This window comes from Chiloscyllium plagiosum, unplaced genomic scaffold (assembly GCF_037043375.1).
Source record: "Chiloscyllium plagiosum isolate Xiang-an unplaced genomic scaffold, Cpla_swu_hap1 HiC_scaffold_30, whole genome shotgun sequence".
NCBI lineage: Eukaryota > Metazoa > Chordata > Chondrichthyes > Orectolobiformes > Hemiscylliidae > Chiloscyllium > Chiloscyllium plagiosum.
Genome location: NW_028270168.1, coordinates 39,558,840 through 39,582,253, shown reverse-complemented (window position 1 = coordinate 39,582,253; position 23,414 = coordinate 39,558,840). Strand labels below are relative to the sequence as shown.

The 23,414-nt window shown below is 40.7% G+C and overlaps 1 protein-coding gene across 2 annotated transcripts in view; it reads left to right on the top strand.

Moving 5' to 3' along the window:
- Positions 1 to 23,414, top strand: part of rspo1 (R-spondin 1) — a 200,274-nt gene that overhangs the window by 72,020 nt on the left and 104,840 nt on the right. The window lies entirely within an intron of this gene.

Sequence of the window (23,414 nt, the reverse complement as noted above, 5' to 3'; positions counted from 1 at the left end):
AATTTCTTAATGCAAAGAGGTATCATAATCTGGAAAGGGAATGAAAACAATTGTCAAAAGGGAATTGCATCAATAATTTAAGCTTTAAAAAAGAGCAGGAGAGGTTGAAATGATCTCTCGAGCCTGTTTCACCATTCAGAACGGTCTTGGTTGATGCACGGTTCAACTCTCTTCCCTAATTCCTGTCATCCTTGATATCTTTGTAGTTTCTATTTATCTATCACAGCCATGAATATACTCAATAAATTAACATCTGACTAGAGGGCATAGTTTTAGGGTGCGAGGGGAATGATACAAAAGAGACCGAAGGGGCAACTTTTTCACACAGAGGGTGGTACGGGTATGGAATGAGCTGCCAGAGGAAGTGGTGGAGGCTGGTACAATTGCAACATTTAAGAGGCATTTGGGTGGCTATATGAATAGGAAGGGTTTGGAGGGATATGGGCCGGGTGCTGGCAGGTGGGACTAGATTTGGTTGGGATATCTGGTCGGCATGGATGGGTTGGACTGAAGGGTCTGTTTCCGTGCTGTACATCTCTATGACTCTATGACTCTAATTAGAAACACTTACAACTCCTGGTTAAAGAACTGTCTGCTCCTCTCAGTCTCAGGTTTACCGAGTTGATTTCTGGGGTGGCAGGGCTGATGTATGAGGAGAGATTGAATCAGTTAGAATTGTATTCAATGGAGTTTAGAAAAATGGCGGGGGTGGGGGTCTTTTGTAGAAGCATATAGCATTCTAACAGGGCAAGACAGTTAGATACAGGAACGGTGTTCATGCTGGTTGGAAGAGTCCAGAAACAGCAGCCATGGTTTAAAGATAAGGGGTAAACATTTTAGGATTAAGATAAGGATAAATTTCTTCACCCAGAGACTGTTGAGTCTATGGAAGTCACTACCAGAGGAAACATTTGAGGCCGAAACATGTGTTTTGAAGAAGGAGGTGGGTGGGTAGCGCTTATGGCTAAAAGGATCAAGGAGGGATGTGGATATTGATCTCTGATCAGCCATAATATTATTGAATAGTGGACCAGGCTCAAGGGACCAAACGGCCTAGTCCTGCTCCTACCCTCTATGTTTCTATCTCAAACTGAATAGTGAACTTCTTATCCACTAGCTTGAGAATTCACAGCAGGTGAAAGCAGCCTTTATATCCACTCTGTTAAGCCCTCCCAGAATTTTTCTATGTCTCAATAAGAACACCTCTTATTCTTGTAGACTGGATAGGCCCATTCAACTTCATTTCATTTCATACAATAAGTCTCTAACCCAGAAATTAATCTAATGAATTTTCATTGTGTTGATTTTAAGGCAAATACATGCCTTCTTTGATAGAGACCAGAAATGGTTCAACCCCCTTGCAATTAAGGTCAACATGTTATTTGAATTCCTTAAAACCTACTGTAACTGAAGTTTAACATTCCGAGCATAGACTGGGGTTGTCAAAGTGTTCAGGGTTTAGATGGGGAGGAATTTGTTAAGTGTGTTCAAGAAAATTTTCTTTATCAATATATAGATGTACTGACTCGAGAAAGAGCAAAACTCAACCTTCTGTTGGGATTTAAGGCGGGGCAAGTTACTGAGGTGTTAGTGGAGTAGAACTTTGGGACCAGTGACCACAATTCTATTTGTTTTAAAATAGTTACAGAAAAGGAAAGGCCTGGTCTAAAAGTTCAAGTTCTAAATTAGGGCAAGGCCAATTTTGATGGCATTAGATCAAACTTTCAAAAATTGAGTGTGGTGGGGGGGAGCTTTTTGCAGGTAAAGGGAAGCTTTCAAAAGTAAGATAACAAGAGTTCAGCGACAGTATGTTCCAGCTAGTGTGGAGGACAAGGCTGGTAGGAGTAGGGAACACTGAATGATTGGAGACATTGAGGCTGTGATCAAGGAAAAGAAGGAGGCATATATGAGTATAGACAGCTGGGATGAAGTGAATCCCTGGAGGGGTGTAGGAGTATAGAAGTACACTTAAGAGGTAAATCAGGAGGTCAAGAAGAGGACATAGCTTTGGAAGATAAAGTTAAGGAGAATCAAAAGAGATTCTGCAAGTATATTCAGAGCAAAAGAGTAACAAGGGAGACAATAGGGCCTTTTAAAGATCCATGAGGCAGTCCCTGTGTGGAACCACATGAGAAGGATGAGATACTAAATGAATATTTCACATCAGTATTTATTGTAGAGAATGACATAGAAGATAGGGAAGTTAGAGAAATAAATAGTGATGTGTTGAAAAGTCCACGTTATAGAAGAAGAGGTACTGGAGTTTTAAAACACATAAAGGTAGATAAATCTCCAGAATGTGATCAGGTATATTCCAGGACATCATGGGAAGCTAGGTAAGAAATTGTGGGGCTCCAAGCAGAGATATTTATATCATCGATAGTCATGGATGAGGTGCCGGAAGGCTGGAGGGTGGCTAATGTTGCACTATTATTTAAGAGTACTTGCACAGAAGAGCCAGGGAACTTTAGATCAGTGATCCTGATGTCAGTGATGAGTAAGTTATTGGAGGGGATTCTGAGGGATAGGTTTTACTTGCATTTGGAAAGGCAAGGCCCAATTACGGATAGCCAGCATGGCTTTGTGTGTGGAAAATTATGTCTCACTAAATTGATTGAGTTTTTTGAAGAGATGACCAAGAAGATGGATGAAAGCAAAGTGGTAAATGGTTGTCTACGTGGTCTTTAGCAAGGTTCCAGATGGCCGACTAGTTAGTAAGGTTAGATCATATGGGATCCAGAGACAGCGCTAGCCAGTTGGATGCAAAATTGGCTTGACTGTAGGAGACAAAGGATGGTGATAGAGGATTGTTGTTCAGATTGGAGGCCAGTCAATCTGATGTGTCGCGAGAATCAGTGCTGGGTCCACTGTTGTCTGTTATTTATATAAACAATTTTGATGAGAATATAGGAGGCATGATTAGTAAGTTTATGAATTATATAAAATTGGTGGTGTAGTGGAGAGTGAAAAAGGTTAGGTATAATGAGGAGAAAGTGAGGTCTGCAGATGCTGGAGATCAGAGCTGGAAATGTGTTGCTGGAAAAGCGCAGCAGGTCAGGCAGCATCCAGGGAACAGGAGAATCGACGTTTCGGGCATAAGCCCTTCTTCAGGAATGAGGAAAGTTTGTCCAGCAGGCTAAGATAAAAGGTAGGGAGGAGGGACTTGGGGGAGGGGCGTCGGAAATGTGATAGGTGGAAAGAGGTCAAGGTGAGGGTGATAGGTCAGACTGGGGTGGGGGCGGAGAGGTCGGGAAGAAGATTGCAGGTTAGGAAGGCGGTGCTGAATTCGATGGATTTGACTGAGACAGGGTGGGGGGAGGGGAAATGAGGAAACTGGTGAAATCCGAGTTCATCCCTTGTGGTTGGAGGGTTCCTAGGCGGAAGATGAGGTGTTCTTCCTCCAACCGTTGTTTTGTTGTGGTCTGACGATGGAGGAGTCCAAAGACCTGCATATCCTTGGTGGAGTGGGAGGGGGAATTGAAATGTTGAGCTACAGGGTGGTTGGGTTGGTTGGTCCGGGTGTCCCAGAGGTGTTCTCTGAAACGCTCCGCAAGTAGCTGGCCTGTCTCCCCAATATAAAGGAGGCCACATCGGGTGCAGAGGATGCAATAGATGATGTATGTGGAGGTGCAGGTGAATCTGTGGCGGATATGGAAGTTTCCTTTGGGGCCTTGGTGGGAGGTGAGGGGGGAGGTGTGGGCGCAAGTCTTGCACCTCAAGACTTCCTCCCTAGGTATAATGAGATCTTGGAGTGGCAGATGGAGTTTAATTTAGATAAATGTAAGGTGTTGCATTTTGGTAAGACAAACCAGAGCAGGACTTACACAACGGTAGGGTCTTAGCGATTGTTGTTGAACAGAGAGACCTGGGGGGGCAAGTATATAGTTCCTTGAAAGTAGCATCACAGGCAGACAGGGTGGTGAAGAGGCATTTGGCACACTTGCCTTCATTGGTGAGAGCATTGAGTATAGGAGTTGGGATGTCATGTTGCGATTGTACAAGATATTGATGACTTTTGGAGTACTGTGTACAGTTTCGCTCCCCCCATTATAGGAAGGATGCTATTAAATGAGAAAAGTGCAGAAAAGATCTACAAGGATGTTACTAAGACGGGAGGGTTTGAATTATAAGTAAAGACTGGATAGGCTGGGACATTTTCCTCTGGAGCAGAGAATGCTGAGGGGTGGCATTTATAAAATCATGAGAGGCATAGATAAGGAGAAGAGGAAATATCTTTTCTCCAAGGTGAGGAATCCAAAACTAGAGGGCAAAGATTTAAAGTGACAGGGGAAAGATTTAAAGGGGACCTGAGAGACAAACTTTTCACACAGAGGGTCGTGTGTATGTGGAGTGACCTGCCAGAGAAAGTGGTAGAGGTGTGTACAATTACAATATTTCAAAGACCTTTGGACAGGTACATGGATAGGAAAGGTTTAGACACATATGAGCTAAATGCAGACAAATGGGACTAGTTCAGTTTGGGAAACTTATTCGATATGGACAAGTTGGACTGAAGCATTTGCTTCTGTGCTGTATGACTTCATGACTAAGGGCAACCAAATTCCTCAGAGCCAACATTTAGTAGTTTCCAACGTTTGAGAAAGAAAGTGATTTGATAAGGGAATATACTTAAACAAAAATTTCCCCATTTTATAATTTAGCCGCTATCTTCCTTCCTGTCCACTTGTCCGGATCTTTTTGCAGATTCCTTGCATTCTCCTGATAACCATTTTACGTATTCATGACAGTATAGTTGGTAAGTTTGGACACCACTAGACTCTGTCCCTTTATAAAATTAATATGAGAGCATAAATAGCTGTTCTCTGTCCATTAGATTAATCTCTCTATACTTGAAAATGTGTAAGCTAATTCCACGAACACATGTGAAATCTTCCATGTGGCACCTTATAAATTGTCTTTGGAAATTCAAAAATAATGTACCCATAGGCTTTACTTCTGTTAAGCTGCAAGTTATATTCTTAGAAAGGTACACTAGATTTGTCAAACATAATTTCTGTTCCATAAAGTCGTATGATTCTGTCTATTCTTATTATGAATTTCTATAGTTCTACATATTGCTTAATAGTAAATCTCAACATTTTTCATTGACTGATGTCAAATGGACTGACTTGTAATTCCTTGCTTTCTCCCGCCTGCATTTGATAGCAGAGTTACATTTGTCACCCTCCTGTCTGAAGAATGCAGATTTGGAAGATGCAGCAAGTGCAGCCATTGTCTCTCTCCTTCAGCATGCTAGGATTTAGATTATTTTCTTTCACTCGTTTAGAAGAAACAGGTTACAGCCAATATTTATTGTTTGTATCTAATTGTCCTTGAGAAGGTGGTGGTGAGCTTCCTTCTTGAACTGCAGTAGTCAATGGAGGGTTGGTACCCTCACTGTTCTGTTAGGTAGGGAAAGGAAAACAACATGGAGGGCAGTGGGAAAAGAGATGGGGAGTGGGGCTAATTTGATAGCTCTTCTGAAGAAATTGTATGGACACAATAAACTGAAGAATTTCCTTGCCTTCTGAAGGTATGAACTGTGTTGCAATGATGCAGCTATTATGAACCACAGCTGCTATAATAAACAGTTACCCTAATTAAAAAATGATGTTTTCTGAGGTCAATATTACAGCAGCCCATGATGTCTGGCTGTGCCAAGAATTGTGCCTGTTCTCTAGTAATTCCCTTTAACACAGCAGTTTATTCTGGCTTTAATTAAAATATTTGGCAGAAATGGGCACAAGATGATGATGTGCGAAATAGAGAAATACCACATTTTTTCAGTACAACATTCTGAAGTTGAAGTTGACTCACATTGTCAAGATAGAGACAGGAAGCTCACTCTGCCTCGAAGCATGTTACAACTGACCTAGAAATGCTTGAAGCTGACTCTGAGGACTTAAAATGGGAAAGTATCACATCCTCCATTACTAATTTGTTTTGTCTTCTTGAGTACAAACTTTCATTTAAAATAAAAAGTACATTCTCTAGTGTATATACGGAGGACCTGTACACCTAGAACTCTCCATATGTTAATGCTTCTAACAGTACTGCCACTTACTGTATACTTTATTCCTGCATTATACCATTCAAAATACATCATCTCACATTTGTCTGAATTAAACTCAATTTGCCATTTCTCCACCCAAGACCCCAGCTCATCTATATCCTGCTGTGTCCTCTGGTAATCCTCCTCACGAACTGCAGCTCCCATAAATGTACTAATCAGGCCACCTGCATTCACCTCCAAATCACTTATATATTACAACCAGTAGGGATCCTATCACTGATCCCAGACGAACACCACTGGTCACAGACCTCCACTCAGAAAAAAATCTATACACCATTACTCTTTGTCTTCCATGACCAAGAGACTTCTGAATCCATTTTACCAGCTCATCATTAATCCCATGTGACTTCACTTTTTGTATTAACCTGCCATGAAGAACCTGGTCAACAGCTTTACTAAAGTCCACGTAGACAACATCCATCATCTTACTTTCATCAATCATCTTTGTCGCTTCTTCATAAAACTCATTCAGGTTTGTGAGACATAACCTCCCACAAACAAAGGCCATGTTACCTATTAGTAATAAGTCTATACTTAGTGAATTTGTTTTGAAAAAATGATTAAGGCTTCTATTTTCATAAGTTTGTGATGTAAAGGTACACTTTCAAGTTTGTCATCAGGTCTGATGGATTATGAACACTTCTAGCAATAACTTTTATGTAGCAAATAATTTTGTCAAAATATTGTGGAATATGTGGAATGAAAAGAGGATTGCTCTTAAGGATGCTAAATAGAGTGATTTAATTTGTGTAAAATTGACAAACAATTCAGTTGCCCTTATATGTAGGAAGTATGGACCTGCTGTAGTCATCAAATGTCATATATTAACGTCACTGCATCCTGGGATGTTTCTGGATGTGGGTGTTCCATGGTTCTGAACTGGTTTGGAAAATTCAATGGTCATTGGGATAATGGTGAGTCCACATTTGTCCCAGTTCAGTTCTTGTACTCTCTGGTTGGGGTAAGCATTATGCTTGCATTTGCAAGTCCAATATTTTTTGGGATCTCTGATGACATATGCCAAATAAGTTGAGTTTTCCCATTTCTACATGTTGGTATTTTAGCATTAAAAAATCTAAAATCTGTGCTATCCTATTAAAACATGAAATCATTCATATCAGAAATTCCAATTTCTGATTCATCTGATAACAATCAATTGCAGTGCTGTAATTCATTGAGATTGATGTTTCTGCAATAACCTTAAAAGTGCTAGGAAGGTATTTCAGTCCTTGTAGTATGTAACACTGAATCTTTCTAAAACTCTCTTCTTGGCAATATAGTTTACAAGAATTTTGCTCCCAAAGTTGTTGGCATGTTTATAGCCCGGAAATTTCCACTGTGCTCAAAGCGTGCGCCCTAAATGGTAACCTTGATGTCAGCCAAAATGCATGAGCTGCTCAGAGAGAAGTTACAGGCATTCACAGCTCACTCATTTTCTCAAGGTGAATGTCAAACAGGTTGCCTCTTTAGCAATGGGTAGATTGCAGGTAGATCGCTGAAGGGGACGGTAGTGGTCGCAATGATAGGAGTGGAGAAGCTGGTCGGAGTACTTTCGAATTGGACTTCAGATAAAATGATTTCTTCCCCATTACGGGTGAGGAACAAATCTGGACCCAGTTTCATGCCTAGGTTAGGTGGCAAAGCTGACATTTTACTTTGGAGCAGGAGGAGCACTGCAACTGAACTCTGATTACAAACGTGCAGTATCGTGAGAGCGTGGGTATGTGGTGCAGCTTTGGCTTTTAGTTTTGATCCTTTTATATTGGACATATGTAGTTTATTAAAAAAAAACTGGATCCTGAAAACTGAAGCTCTCAATGGGAATTGCTTCTCCATGTTTTTGGCATGATCACTATGATTCCATCAGATACGAGAAAGATAGAACAACCTGACAATAGAATACAATGTAAAAATACACGCACGGGATAAAAAAAAGCGAGATTACAGTACAGATAGAGCTCAGGTTTTAAGCATCAGTCATTACTGTAATTGAAGCTAAAAGTGTAACAGATGGTCCAGCCAGCAACTTTAAGAGATGACAAATTTCAGAGCTTTGGATTTGAAGCTTTATTTGGTCAGTTCACTCCTGGGACCAACTCTAATCTGCATCTACTATGCAAGATGCATGCTTTTCTGATAAGAAAAACAATTAAGATGAATGAACCATCTCTGTTTGCACTCTTAAGTTAGTTTAAGACATTCCTTAGGAAACCAGAGATATTGTCTTTGTTTTCATGTCCAGTATTTAACCCTCAGTCAGGATCAGATAAACAGGTGACCATTGTCACAGTCTGTTTATGGGATCTTGCAGTGCACAAATTGGCTGCCATTTTGCATATATGAAAACAGTGATTACATATTTCAAAGGTAGCATCCATGTGTCACAGTGGTAGTGTCCCTATCTTTGGGCTAGGAGGCTGAGGCTCAAAGATGCATCTGTTCCAGGGATGTATAATAGCATCTTTGAACACATTTATTAGAAAATACAGATATTTCAAATGTACTTAATTGGCTGAGTGCTTTGAAATATCCTGAGGTAAATAAAGGTGCAATATAAATACTAGTTTTACCTTGTCTTTTTTAGAAACCTGGTGGTATTTTCAGTGATTATACTGGTTCCCATATGGTTTCAGTTTTGTGCAAATTAATTATGTCAGTGGTTCAGTGCAATGCCATTCAACACAGAAATGTGCAATTATGTCTTTTGAACTCTTCGGCCACGATTCAATCCTGAGGTTGTCTGTAATATAATAGCAGAATATATGTAAACAGAAATAGGCCATTCAGCCGCTTGATCCTGCCCTGCTGTACAATAAGATCATGGCTGATCTGATTGTGATGTTATCTCCATTTTTCCATCTGTGCCCATAACCATTAACTCCCTTGTCAATCAGTCATATGTCCATCTTAAACTTGAATATAGTCAACAGCAAATGTGGCATTGTTTGTCGAAAAAAGAGATTCACGTCTGCAAGTGGCATTGCCAGCTCATATCATTTGGTTCAAAGTTTCCATGTAGACAACCATGAATAATGTAAGCATCGCAGTTCCGTGTGTTTCAGTAGATTGAGAAATGAAATTCTGAAGAATATATTGTGTCAGTCTTTGGTGTTTGGGGACTGAAGAGGAGTAGCAGTATTAATGGTTCACTTCTGCCCTGTCTTCACCCAAATGATGAACAAGCTGCAAGACTAGAAACAGAAAAATAGTTTGCAAATGGCCTTTCCCCTCTGAAAACAGGGCCCTACTATACCCATACAGGAGAATGAATATAGTGTGCTCCATATTTAAATCCATACCATTGATATGATTACATGAAACAGTTTGGCCCCTTGTCTCAAAGGCTTGATGAGCAAGGCTACTTTATTTGAATTTATGGACTCCTATTAATAAATGTAAATTATTATTGTTTTAGTGTGGATTATTTAATAGTTCCAACTCTTTGTTCTCCTTTGCATATAGACCATGACTTGCTTCATGGTTAATGCTGAACCTATACCAGCTATTAGAAGGTACACAAGAAAACCTTGAGATGTTTTATCAAGCATTCCCTTTCCTACTGTACGGTGGAGCTCCATAGATGAAGTATTCTACCTCCTGAAGGTGAGGAGATTGGAAATTGGAAGAGCATTTAATTTGGCAGAGTGGGAGCATGCCCAAATAACTCTACATTTGTAACTCCACCAGAATTAAGCTCTGGATGGGAAGGTCCATGGGTGACCATCCATCCCTACCACTGATTGAGGTGGGTCCATACATAGCCACCTAAGAACCATTTAAAGAAACTAAAAGATGGGATTAAAGCTGCAGATGGACCTGTCACTTTTCCCTATAACGAAACAGTGCTACCCTCCTGGCAACTCGTCATCTCAGAAGTTATACCTCTTGATCAAATCTGCCTGATTGATTGATTGAGCGACTGGGCACTGGGGTGGGCAGATGTGGAAGGCACTTGCTTGAGTCAAACCCTTTCTTTCTTCCAAACTAACCCCCACCCCTCATTTCCCCTCCTTCCCCATATCTCTAACCTGAGAAACAATCCTGCTCACACCACTTACATTTACCCTTGGTCCTCATATGATCTTGGGACTCTGACACTATTTTCCCTATAGAAGCCCCAGCTTCTGCTGATCTTGATTTATTTCTCTGCCCACTACTGTGGGCATCAGCCTCTACTGGAAGTGTCAGAATAGTCTTGCACCAATCTTGAGCTGGCAGGGCAGATGATGCTTCAACCAGTTGCTATTCCTTCGGTGCCCTCAATGCCAACTATTTGTTTCTCCACTGGAATCTCATTACCACAGACTTACATATTATAAAACCTTTCATTATAATACTTTGCTTTTTCCAGAAGCTTAAATCACAATAAATCAGATGCCTGTTCAGCATAATTGATTTGCCAAGCCCCGAGGTCAAAATTAATGACGTTTAACAGCACTAAAAGAGCAGGTTGGCAAAACTAAGTGGTGCCAAATCTTTATGAGGATTAAATGTTTTGAAGTAAAGCAATGCAGGCACTTCAAGAGACATTAGACAAATTACTAGAGTACTCTGGCAGGTAATACAACCAGCTGCCAGAGAACATAGTAGTCAGCCAAAGTGCAGGTTCGAGTGGAGATGGGGAAAATCATTGACAGAAAATAAGATGAGGCTTGTATGCCATCGAGCAAAACTAAGCATTAAATTTCAGGACAAGATGAAGTCATGAATTCAAAATGTTGTCGCAGTTTGCTATCGTTGAACCAGAGCTAAACAGACTGTCAAAGGTACAACATGCAAAATATCTACACTATTTATTGGTCATTACATCTTAGCAGTGTCAATATATACAGAATTGCTTGCCTCAGATTATAGTTTCAAATTTAGCCTTTTCTCTGTTTGGCTTCATACAAAGAAAAAAATCAGAAATCCAATTAATCTATTGACTGTTTGCAGCTACTCTGGGTTTTAATGCTATGTGCCTTCCTTCATTCAGAATGTGGGGCTGGTGGCACAAACCATAACCAGCAACTCTTGAAAATCCCAGATATTCAGATGCCAGAGAGGTATCAGCTGCATAGACTGGAATTACATGTAGGAAGCTCTGGAGGAACTGGCTCCATGGAAATTGCCCAGGAAAATTGACATTTTTGCTTTCAGTTCCTCTCATCTGGAACCCTTCAAAAGCGCCCATTTATGTAGGGGAATTTGATGTTTTCCCAATCACTTAAGCTGAACAATTAACAGGAAAAGTTGATTAAAAACCTATTCTGGCTCCTGGAGGACTATTAAAATGAGTCCCCATTTCTTTATTGATTCTTCCCAACTACATCTCATCTGCTTCCTGGAACTCCCTGAAATCACAGCTAATACCTCTTGATCTGACTCCTGCTGGAGTCAATATCAACAACCACAGTCTCCCTGGAAGAAAATCACTTCCTTGTTCCCGGTCCTGGTGGAGCTGATATTCTCCACCTCACAACCCCAGGCCTGGCCATGTCAGAACCTGGCACACCACCACCAGGGCCTCACAACACCCCCCCACACAACCAACCCGACAGTCTGCCTAACTGGAGCCAACATGAATACCCCCTCCATGCCCCCTGCCCCCAATACTTGGCCCAACTCCTTTGAACCCATCACCCATCCCAGCTCCAACGTCTTAGAACTGAACATCAATTCCACCCTCTAACGAACCAACCTCAACTAACTGCTGGCACTAAAATATGCACCTAATGTCACCGTGCAGCCCTGCCCACCTGCCACCCTATCTCCTTAACTATCCACCTGCCAAGTGCTCCACCACATACCTTACACACTTACCTATTTACAGTTGTTGACAAACTGACTTTGGGCTGTGAAACTGTTGAAATACAGTAATTAACAAAAACTTTCTTGGCCTGTATTATACACCTGCACTGAGTAGATTTCTCCCTGGTTATCTCTTGATGAATGTGTTTGGAAAAGCTCGAGTCAGAACCTTGGCTGGAAAAATCAAAACAGTAAGTGAGTAGTTTTAACGATAACCGCTCCGGTCTATTCTGTTCCAATGGGAATCAAACTCCTGAGTTCTTGTTACTCAGCATTAAGAGGATTGTGATATGTTATGCACTACCACTCAAAGTTGGCATGCTCTACATATTGTGAAGTTATTGAACTCTGTCACTAGTCACTCCAGCATAAATTTAATGTTGACTTGTTTTTCCTTGTCCTTCTCTTGCACTTTTGAGGCAAATGACCATGCTATCCTTCCTCACAATCGCTCTAACCATTGTCTAGCTGGCTAAAACTGCACTCCACTAGTTCAGTTATCTATCTAGCCATTGCCAGAGAATATCCACCTGTGATTCCCATACCCGTGCTATAAACCTTGTTGTCCTCCAGGGACCTTTGTGACCTCTCCCCTTTTGATTTCGGCATCTATATTTTGCCCCATGGCAACAACATCTGTGATACACTGATACTGTTGGAATCCAACTTTGTTTCATATGCACTACCGTTATTGAACCTGCCACTGCCTCTAAATGATCAGACATCCACTACTGGACAAATTTCCACCAGTTAAATATTGGAGAGACTAATACAATATCTTATATTCCTGCCACAAAACTCAATCTCTTGCCACGGACTCTAACCTTCTCCCTGGGAACTGGGCTCAACTAACCTGTCACAACTTTTTCTCATGTTTGACAATGAGTTAAACTTTTGACCACATCCCTGTGCTATCATTATACCCTGTGCATTTCCAACCTGTACCATCAGCTCGCCTGAAACTCTCACCCATTCCTTTGTTCCCCTTTGATTCAATTGTTCCGATGTACTCCAGGCCTGTTCCCTCCACTCTTCATAACTCAAAACTCATTCAAAACTCTGCTGCCTCCCTCAGCATTCTGGGGTAGATCTCACCAGCTCCTGGGTACTCGTCTACCTTAATAGCTTTCCAACACTCAACACTACCTCCTTTTGTACATTGATATTCCCTGGAATACCAACATACCCCTCCCAAGACTCAACATCCACTATGTCCTTCTCCTTTGTGAATACTGATACAAAGTATTCAGTAAGGGCCTGACACTCACCCTGTCTATATCAATAGTGCTGAAGTGGAGATGGTCAAGAGCTTCAAGTCCCTAGGAGAAAATACCACCAATCTGTTCTGATCCATCCACGTTGACATTTTGATCAAGGAAGCACACCAATGTCTCTTCCTTCCTCAGAAGGCTAAGGAAATTCAGCACATCCACAATGACTCTTATCGATTTTTATAGATACACAATAGAAAGCATCCTATCTGGATGTATTACAGCTTGGTATGCCAACTGCTCTATCTAAGACCATCACAAAAAACAGCCTTCTATCAATTGACTCCATCTATAATTTGTGCTGCCTTTGGGAAAGCAGCCAGCATAATCCCTGGTTATCCTCTCATCCACCCACTTCTGTAGGGCAGAAGATACAAAATTCAAGAACATCTTTCTCCCTGCTGTTATCAGACTTATATTAAAGCTGATCTTTCTCTGCACCTTTCCAGTTGCTGTAACACTATTCTGCATTCTGTTCAATTACCCCGATGCACTTAAGGTCTAATTTATCTGGTTACCCCGCAAAACATACTATTCACCGTGTCTTAGTATGTGTGACAATAATAAATCAAATCAAATCACTGCGTCTGCCTCCACGCATACATTCTCTCCTGTGTCCTTGAGAGACCTACCCATTCCTTAGCTACTCACTGCTCCTTATAGACATACAAAACACCTTGGACCTAGAGGCAGGTACGTTTCAGAGCACATCCCATCCCACACCATGACATTAAGCTTGAGCTCCACTGATATTCTGAGCTGAATTGATAAGCTGTGCACAACACCTCAACACCTGACATCTTCTGAGGGAATCAGAAGAAGACATTGCTGGAAAAAACGTGGCAGGTTTGGCAGCATCTGTACAGTGAAAGCAGAGTTGACATTTCAGGTCCGTTGACTCTTCTTCAGAACACAGACCACTACTCTGAAGAAGGGTCACGAGACCCGAAAAGTTAACTCTGCTTTGTCTTCACAAATACAGTCAGATCTGTTGCATTTTTTACAGCGATTACTGTTTTTATTTCTGATTTTCAGCATCTGCAATTCTTTTGTGTTTTGTATCTCCCTAGTAAAAATGTATGACATTTGTGCAATAGAGCATCATGGAGACCCATCTGCATTACAGTTGCCGTCTAAAAAGTAGCAGAACATTCAAAAGATAAAACAACATTCAAAGATAAGAGCAGGGAAAATGCTTCTTCATAATATCAAGTATAAATTGAGGTAATGTATTTATCTTCAAAATTAGTGAACAAGGTTCTCACTTGGTGGGTGAGAATATGGAGGATAATTGACGAAGGAACTCAAGAATATTTTTCTCTCGCTGCACAACTTCTTAACTCGCTCAAATTTATGAAGGAAAAGTTAGGCTAAAATAAAATAGCCACTCGCAATCGTTTCTGGAAATGATGAATATTGTTCAGAAAAAAGTATGGTATATTGTCGAAATCACTAACAGTGCCCAAATGTGATTGTTTTTCTAATGTGATGTTAAACACTAACTTAAATGATCTAAACAGAACAAATGAAATGTTTTAACAACCATTCCATGTTGAGGGAATTGAAACTATTCTTCACAGCTTATCCCCACAAATAAATTATTGTTTTGCACGTTTGAATATGGTAATTTGTGTTGATGCTTTAGATAAATCATAGACCTTGAACTCTATCTCTTGCCAGTTTCTTTGCTCAGATAATACCATACTTTTCCATTGCATTACTTACCCTTTTTCCATCATGTTCTCTGACATCTGTTTGAACTTGTACCAATGCTCAGAACTCAAGCTCTATGTCTTTACAAGGTTGCTGTATGTTTGATACATAACTCTGTTTATGTATTTTATGTATTCTCATAGCAACAGGAATCACAAACATAACACCACTTATTATTGTTAACTTTATTTACTTTGGAAAGATGAACACAGTGCAGGTAACTTCTTGAGTTGCAAGTAGAACACGACAGACTTATTGCTGACCTATCCAATCGTGTTACTGAGAAATCAGTGGCCTTTATCAAATTTTAAGAGCTGTTACAATAGTGTTGAAACCCAATCATCAATTTTTAACTGTCATCATCTAATTCTAATATCTTGACTTTTCATGGACTAATGTGCTTTTAAGAAAAGAAAAACATTATAGTAATTTGCCTGCATTGGTCTCCTAACCAGGTTGAGATTCATTCACCAAACCATCAATAAACAAGAATTAGTCTGAGCCAACATTACCATCATTATAAAAGATATTTAAATGCCGATATGCATTTCCCAGTTAATTCGTACTGTCTGAAGATTATCATGCTTTATAAAGCAGTGAAGCCAGAGATGGGAGTACGCAAGTGTACCATATTTGAGGCAACAGCTTTTGGGCAGAGAGAGAAAGAAAATTGATTTGTACAAACAGAGCTAGAAGGCTCACTCCATGTCTCCCTTCATTTTCTCTCAATCCCCAGATAAATGGCTCTTGGTGATAAAGCAAATTGTAGAAATATCCTTTCACTAAGAACGCTAGGATATCAACAAATTTCACCACTGCTGAAGATACAATATCAATTAAAAGAAGTATGGTCTTAGGTTAAAACTTAACATATCAAAGATTTTTGGACCTTTTTAAACTGTTCTTGATCCTGTTTTGTACTAGACATACTCCCATTTTTAAAAACATTGTACCTATGTTTGTATGGGGGATTTGTTTGATATTGTATCTATTATTTTTCTCATGGTTAGTAAGTAATAAAATTCATCACTTTCATTTAAGAAAACTTTGACATTTAGTTTTAGCTGGTAATACAGTTTAATCAAAATTAATTTAAGTGCGGCGAAATAAAAAGTCTTTCTTGTGATTTGCTGTGGATGTTCAAAAGAGTGGAGCCAATTTATCTCTCCTTACCTGGCCATAATCGGACACAAAGATCCAGGTTTGCTTGGCTAAATGGAAGATATTTTTCAAGGTTTATGTTATTTTTCTGATCTGTGTAGTATCTCCAACTATAAAATTTATATACATTAATAAACATGGGTGCTAATTTTATATCTTTTTGTTCTATTGATTATGTGATGGTTAGTATATCTAGACTGACCCAGAAGTAAATAGATCAGGCCTGACTCAAAGGTGTTTCCATGCACCATTGAGGACAGGATGGTAGTTTTAATGCTTTTGAAGTTAAAGTTGGATTGGGGGAGAAACTTCCATGGATAGCTACTCAATGTGAGCTTAGGATCATTTTAACTTCAGAGCCTCATTTAAGTAATTTTCACCCATTTCTTTTTATTAAATTGATTCATAGGATGTGGGTACCACTGACTAGGCAGCATTTATTGCCAGACCTAATTGCCCTTGAAAAAGCCTTGGTGAACTGTCCCTTGAACCTATGCAGTTCATGTGCTGGAGATGCCATTAGGGAGGAATTCCAGGATTTTGACTCCACGACACTGAAGGAACAGCAATATAGTTCCAAGTCAGGGTGGTGAGTGGCTTGGAGGGAACTTGGAGTGGCTTGAGTGGTGGTCCTCCCATGTATCTGCTGCTCTTGTACTTCTGAATTGTGGGTTTTATATTGTGTTTGGAAGGTGCTTTCTAAGGAACCTTTCTAAGGAGTTTCTACAGGACATTTTCTAGATTGTCCACACTGCTGCTACTGAACATCAGTGGTGCAGGAACTGAATGTTTGTGGATGTAATATAAATTATATGGATTACTTTGTCTTGGATGATGTGAGTATTGTTGAAGCTGCAAACATCCTGAGAAGTGGGGAGTATTCCATCATAGTCCTAACTTGTGCTTTGCAGATAGTGGACAGGTTTGAGGAAGTCAGGAGATGAGTTATTCACTGAAGGATTCCTTGCAGCTTGTGAACTGCTCTTCATAGAATCATTGCATCCGTAGCGTGGAAACTGATCATTTGGCCCATCAAGTCTTAACTAACTCTCCGAAGAGCATTCCGCTCAGATGCACCACCCCCCCCCCCAATCCTTATCCCTGTATTTCCCATGGCTAATCCACCTAGCCTGCATATTCCTGGAAACGATGAGCAATTTAGCATGGCTAACCATTTGAACTGTGGGAGGGAACCGGAGCAGCCGGAGAAACCCATACAGACATGAGGGAGAACATGCAAACCCCACACAGACAGTCACCTGAGGGTGGAATTGAACATGGGTACCTAACGATGCGAGGAAGCAGTGCTAAATATTTAGCCACCATGCCTTAGCCATTGTATTGATAATACTAGTCTGGTTCAGTTTTGGTCTGTGGTATTCACTAATAATTATCCCCTGATAATGGGAAATTCCCTGATGCTGATGCCATTGAATGTCAAATTGAAATGGTGAGAATCTTTCTTCTTGGAGATAATCATTGTCTGGCACTTGTGTGGCCCACAATTGTTAACTGCCACTTTTCTATACATGGCTAGATGCTGTTAAGATCTTGCTGCATTTGAACCTGGCTGCTTCAGTACCTGAGGAGTCACAAATGGTGCTGAAAATCGTGCCATCATCGGTAAATATTCTGAATTCTGACCTTATGATGAAGAGAAGTAATTAATGAAGCAGATGAAGGTAGATGGGCCAAGGACAGTTTTTTTTGAAGGTTTTTAAAGTTCCTGAAGAACTCCTGTAAAGAATTCCTGGGAAGTGAGATGACTGACCTCCAATCACTACAGTCATCTTCTTCTGTGCCAGGGCTGACTCCTCCTATGCCTAGCATCAGTTGAGGGAGCTGTCTGAGGTAGGAGGTACCATGCAATGACATCAAGGCCATCAGGCAGGAACACCTGGAAGAAACCTACGCAAACATGTGGAGAATGTGCAAACTCCACACAGAGAGTTGCCCGAGGCTGGAATCGAACATGACTCCCTGGTGTTGTGAGGCAGTATTGCTGACCACTGAGCCACTGCACCGTCACTATTGGCAACAGGGCACAAAGTATTCCTCCAGGATTATGATGATCCAGCCAACTGAGCCACAGGAATTGGATTGGAATAGAATTGGGAATAGAATAGAATTTACTTTCGTGAGACTAAATTCTTCCACCCTGTACCTTGTTAAAAGCTGCTTTACTGCATAAAATAAACAAGATGAGGCTAACCAGCAGATTTAACAGGAATATTGTTCTTACTGTCTTGCACATTATCCTTACTGTTGGAATGGTCCACAGGGCAGATGGTTTCAAAATGTTTCCACAATTATGCCTAACCTGTTAGTTTTATTATCACTCAAATGCTCTGTAATTTAGTTAGTTGGTCTTGTACTAGTTATTTTACACTAGTTAATTTACTTTCTTGTATTTCCTATGAGCTAACTCTAAATAATTCTACTTGTTTTTGCGTTGTTATGTTTCTTCTCTTTGCTTACTTTGTCACTAATTCAGGAGTATCTGCAAACATTTCAAACTTGTTGATTAATTTTGTCCACATTTCACATTTATGTATTGCATAAACATCATTATTGTACTACTGAAATTATAACCTCTAATTCCAACATGAATACCTTTCAGATTTATTTTTCCTACTTCCAAAGGTGGTTTTCATCTTGTCACCTTTATTTAACAGGAATATCAAAAGAACCTGAGAAGCAAAATGATAAACCTGGAAATGTTTGGAAACCTAAGGATATCTCAGTTGCCTGTCTGACACAATGGACTCAGAAGACCTTAGTTTTTCTCCTTATGTCAATGAAATATAACAAATTAATCTCTACTGGAGTGTAGGGAGCTGTTTTCTTTTAAGGAAAGGTTGTTTAGAGCCTGGATTTTCTCTTCAGCTAGAGAATAGAGAGTGTTGTGAGGATGCCAGAGACGACTGTCGGCAATCCTAAGCCAGCACAGTTTGTATAGACATGTCAAGTACCTTGTGTATATGGTTGTTTCTAAACCAGAGTGCTTCCAGTTGCCAACACATGAAGGATGTGAGGTTCACAGACTGCAAGAAGGACTGTTTGTCCCAAAATAATCTCAATATTAACTCAAAAGTCAGGAGCAGGCTTTGGGGAGTTTTAAATTGTGTGAAAAATCCAAATGAAATTTCAACATTTGTGCCTGTGATCTTTCAATGTCATCAACTCATTATCACTTGAGTCAAAATCACAAGATATTGGAGTAGGAGCAGGAATAGGACATTTGGTTGACAGCTTACTCCAACATTTAATAAGATCATAACTGTCAATGTTGTCAATGTGAGTACTGAGTCACAATTAAGTAGAATGGATGGCTTTGAGGTATGTAGAGAAGAGGTGTTGGAAATTCTGGAAAGGGTGAAAATAGATAAGTCCCCCGGGCCTGATGGCATTTATCCTAGGATTCTCTGGGAAGCAAGGGAGGAGATTGCAGAGCCATTGGCCTTGATTTTTATGTCCTCGTTGTCTACAGGAGTAGTGCCAGAAGATTGGAGGCTAGCAAATGTGGTTCCCTTGTTCAAGAAGGGGAGTAGGGATAACCCTAGTAACTATAGGCCGGTGAGTCTCACTTCTGTTATGGGCAAAGTCTTAGAGAGAATTGTAAGGGATAGGATTTATGAACATCTGGATAGGAATAATGTGATCAAGGATAGTCAGCATGGTTTTGTGAAGGGCAGGTCGTGCCTCACAATCCTTATTGAATTCTTTGAGAAGGTGACTAAAGAGGTGGACGAGTGGAAAGCAGTAGATGTGGTGTATATGGATTTTAGTAAGGCGTTTGATAATGTTCCCCATGGTAGACTACTGCAAAAAATACGGAGGTATGGCATTGAGGGTGAGTTGGAGGTTTGGATTAGGAGTTGGCTGGCTGGAAGAAGACAGAGGGTGGTAGTTGATGGCAAAGGTTCATCTTGGAGTGCCGTCACTAGCGGTGTTCCGCAAGGATCTGTTTTGGGACCATTACTGTTTGTCATTTTTATAAATGACCTGGAGGAGGGGTTAGAAGGTTGGGTGAGCAAGTTTGCGGATGATACGAAAGTCGGAGGAGTTGTAGACAGTGAGGAAGGATGTGGCAGGTTACAGCGGGATATAGATAAGCTGCAGAACTGGGCAGAAAGGTGGCAAATGGAGTTCAATGTAGCTAAGTGTGAGGTGATTCACTTTGGTAAGAGTAATAAAAAGATGGGGTACTGGGCTAATGGACGGATACTTGGTAGTGTGGATGAGCAGAGGGATCTTGGTGTCCATGTACACAGATCTTTGAAAGTTGCCACCCAGGTAAATAGTGCGGTGAAGAAGGCATATGGCGTACTGGCTTTTATTAGTAGAGGAATTGAGTTCCGGAGTACTGAGGTCATGTTGCAGTTGTATAAGACTCTGGTGCGGCCGCATCTGGAGTATTGTGTGCAGTTTTGGTCGCCATACTATAGGAAGGATGTGGAGGCACTGGAATGGGTGCAGAGGAGGTTTACCAGAATGTTGCCTGGTATGGGAGAAAGATCGTATGAGGAAAGGCTGAGGCACTTGGGGTTGTTTTCATTGGAGAAAAGAAGGTTTAGGGGTGACTTGATAGAGGTGTACAAGATGATTAGGGGTTTAGATAGGGTCGACAGTGAGAATCTTTTTCCACGTATGGAGTCAGCTATTACAAGGGGGCATAGCTTTAAATTAAGGGGGGGTAGGTATAGGACAGATGTTAGGGGTAGGTTCTTTACTCAGCGAGTCGTGAGTTCATGGAATGCCCTGCCAGTAGCAGTGGTGAACTCTCCCTCATTATGGGCATTTAAGCGGGCATTGGATAGGCATATGGAGGATAGTGGGCTAATGTAGGTTAGGTGGGCTTGGATCGGCGCAACATCGAGGGCCGAAGGGCCTGTACTGCGCTGTATTCTTCTATGTTCTATGTTCTACGTTCTATGATTTGATTATATCCTAGTGTGAAAGTAAGGACTGCAGATGCTGGAGATCAGAGCTGAAAAATGTGTTGCTGGAAAAGCGTAGCAGGTCAGGCAGCATCCAAGGATCAGGAGAATCAAAGTTTCAGGCATAAGCCCTTCTTCAGGAATTCCTGAAGAAGGGCTTATGCCCGAAACATCGATTCTCCTGCTCCTTGGATGCTGCCTGACCTGCTGCGTTTTTCCAGCAACACATTTTTCAGCTTGTACCCTAGTGTGCGAAATTCCTCTCGAAGAGAAAATATCTTTGCAGAATCGATCCTATCAAGCCAATCTTGTATGTTAAATCACGTCACATTCTTCTAAGCTCTAATGACCATTCCTCAAAAACAACCTCTTTTCCCCAGGAGTCAGTCTAATGAACCTTCCTTTTTAACTGCTTCCAGTGCAACTAAATTCCTCCTTTAAATAGATCAGAACTGGATACAGTACTGGAGATAATGTTTCGTCAAAGCTTTGTGCAGTTGTGGAAAGACTTCTCTAGTTTATACTCCATCTCCCTTGTGATTAACACCAGCTTTCCATTTGCCTTCCTTTTTATAGTCCATGTAAAAGAACACCTAGATCCCTCGACTGCAGTCTTTACATGCCAAAATAGAACACAACTTTTTTCAATATTAAACTCCAGCTGTGAAACTTTTGTCTGCTCACTTAACCTATTGTTATGTTACCACTGGACAAGTCAAATCCAAGACTGAAATCTGGATTGATAAATCATCAAAAAAAAATCATATTGTGATAGATAAGGTGGGAAGGCAAAGTTGAGGAGATCAAAACAGCCATGATCTGATTAAATGGCAGAATACACGCAATGGACTGAGTAGCCTACTTCAGTTCCGACATTTTATGGTCTTTCACTGAACATAAGCACTCAACGTTGTAGGCTTGGTTTTAAAAAGAAAACAGAAATTTATTAAACAAAATAAATATGGATAAGGCCTCGCTTGCTGACATCAAGAAGCCTGCACATTTTCAGTAGTATTTCTTTGAAGTACTGACATAAATATTTACAAACACTAATGAATCATATTTTAATAAAACAGTATATCAAGTCACAGAAATAAACTGTAAACCAAGGGAGAATAGTTTCTTTAAATTAAAAAAAAAGACTTTATGTGGATAGTTGCAAATGGTAAGTGGTGCCTTAGTTTAAAAAAAAGTGCATTTTTGTCAGAAATCTGATCCAAAATAAAATGGAACATGCCAAGCTGTTTAAATATAACTCAGTTTGAAAGATTTTGAACCACACAGCAAACCAAAATCCTAATGGTTCCAATACCATCACTGAGAGTACTCAAAAACCAGAGGACATTCCTGAAATTATGCTACAGAGGCTGGTATTCTCATTGCCAAGTCACCCTTTATTAACATCTGAATTCTACTTCCTCAGAGCCAGTTCTGAATGAGCAGAACCTCTGAAACTCCTGTTTATGTCTGTCAGTCAGGGTTCCCTTGATAGTCCAGGTTAACAGTGTTCCTCTGGCTGACCTTGATACAATCCCAATATCCTTCCGCCTCTGAGTCCTCGGACATGGGCCTTTTTTGTTTTTGTAGCTCCTCCTGGGTGTTTTAGCACTGGGTCAGGGTCCTCCAAGTCTGCCTCTGATTTGGTGTCACACACAGTAACTTGCCTCTTGTGTTCAGAGTGTCTTGGAAGAAATTCATTCTCCTCTTCAGGTGGCGAAGACATTGAAGTGGTGACACCCATTATGTCTATCTCAGATTCTGAGGTATCGTCAGTGCTTAATGAAGAGGGAGAAACCCATGGGTTCCTGAACAGTTGGAAAGGCATGTTTTGCTTCTGCACCATTTGCAATGCTGCAGGTTTCATATGATCCATGTGTTTGTTCAGGATGTTGCACATACCCAAACATTTTTGTCTTTGGACCTGACCCCACATCAACCATGCCATTTCCCCATGCAGGGCCACTCCTGTGGTTCCGACACTAAATTCTGTCCCCTGAAGTAAAGTGTCTATCACTCATAGCCAAGTCTGGTGTGCACAGTGGATTTCCTGATAACATATTACCCTACCCACCCCACTCAGGAAGATCAGATTTAACTTGGCGCGGTGTCTTCTCCCCATTAGCAACTCTGCTGGAGTTATCCTTGTAGTTACATGAGGGGTGGTCCTATAATCAAATAGGAACTTGGACAGTTTGGCATCCAGTGAAGTTGAAGCCTGTTTCTTTAAACATGCCTTCAAAGTTTAGACTGCTCTTTCTGCCAGACCATTGGACAATGGGTAGTATGGAACTGTCCTTTTATGTCAAATTCTATTTGACTTTAGAAAATACTCAAATTCCATGCTGGTAAATGATGGCCCATTGTCTGTGACCAAAACTTCCGGTGCCCATTTGTTGCAAAAGATGCACGCCGTTTTTTAAATCATCATCCATGTGTTTGACGAATGAATTCTATGTATGTCCAGCC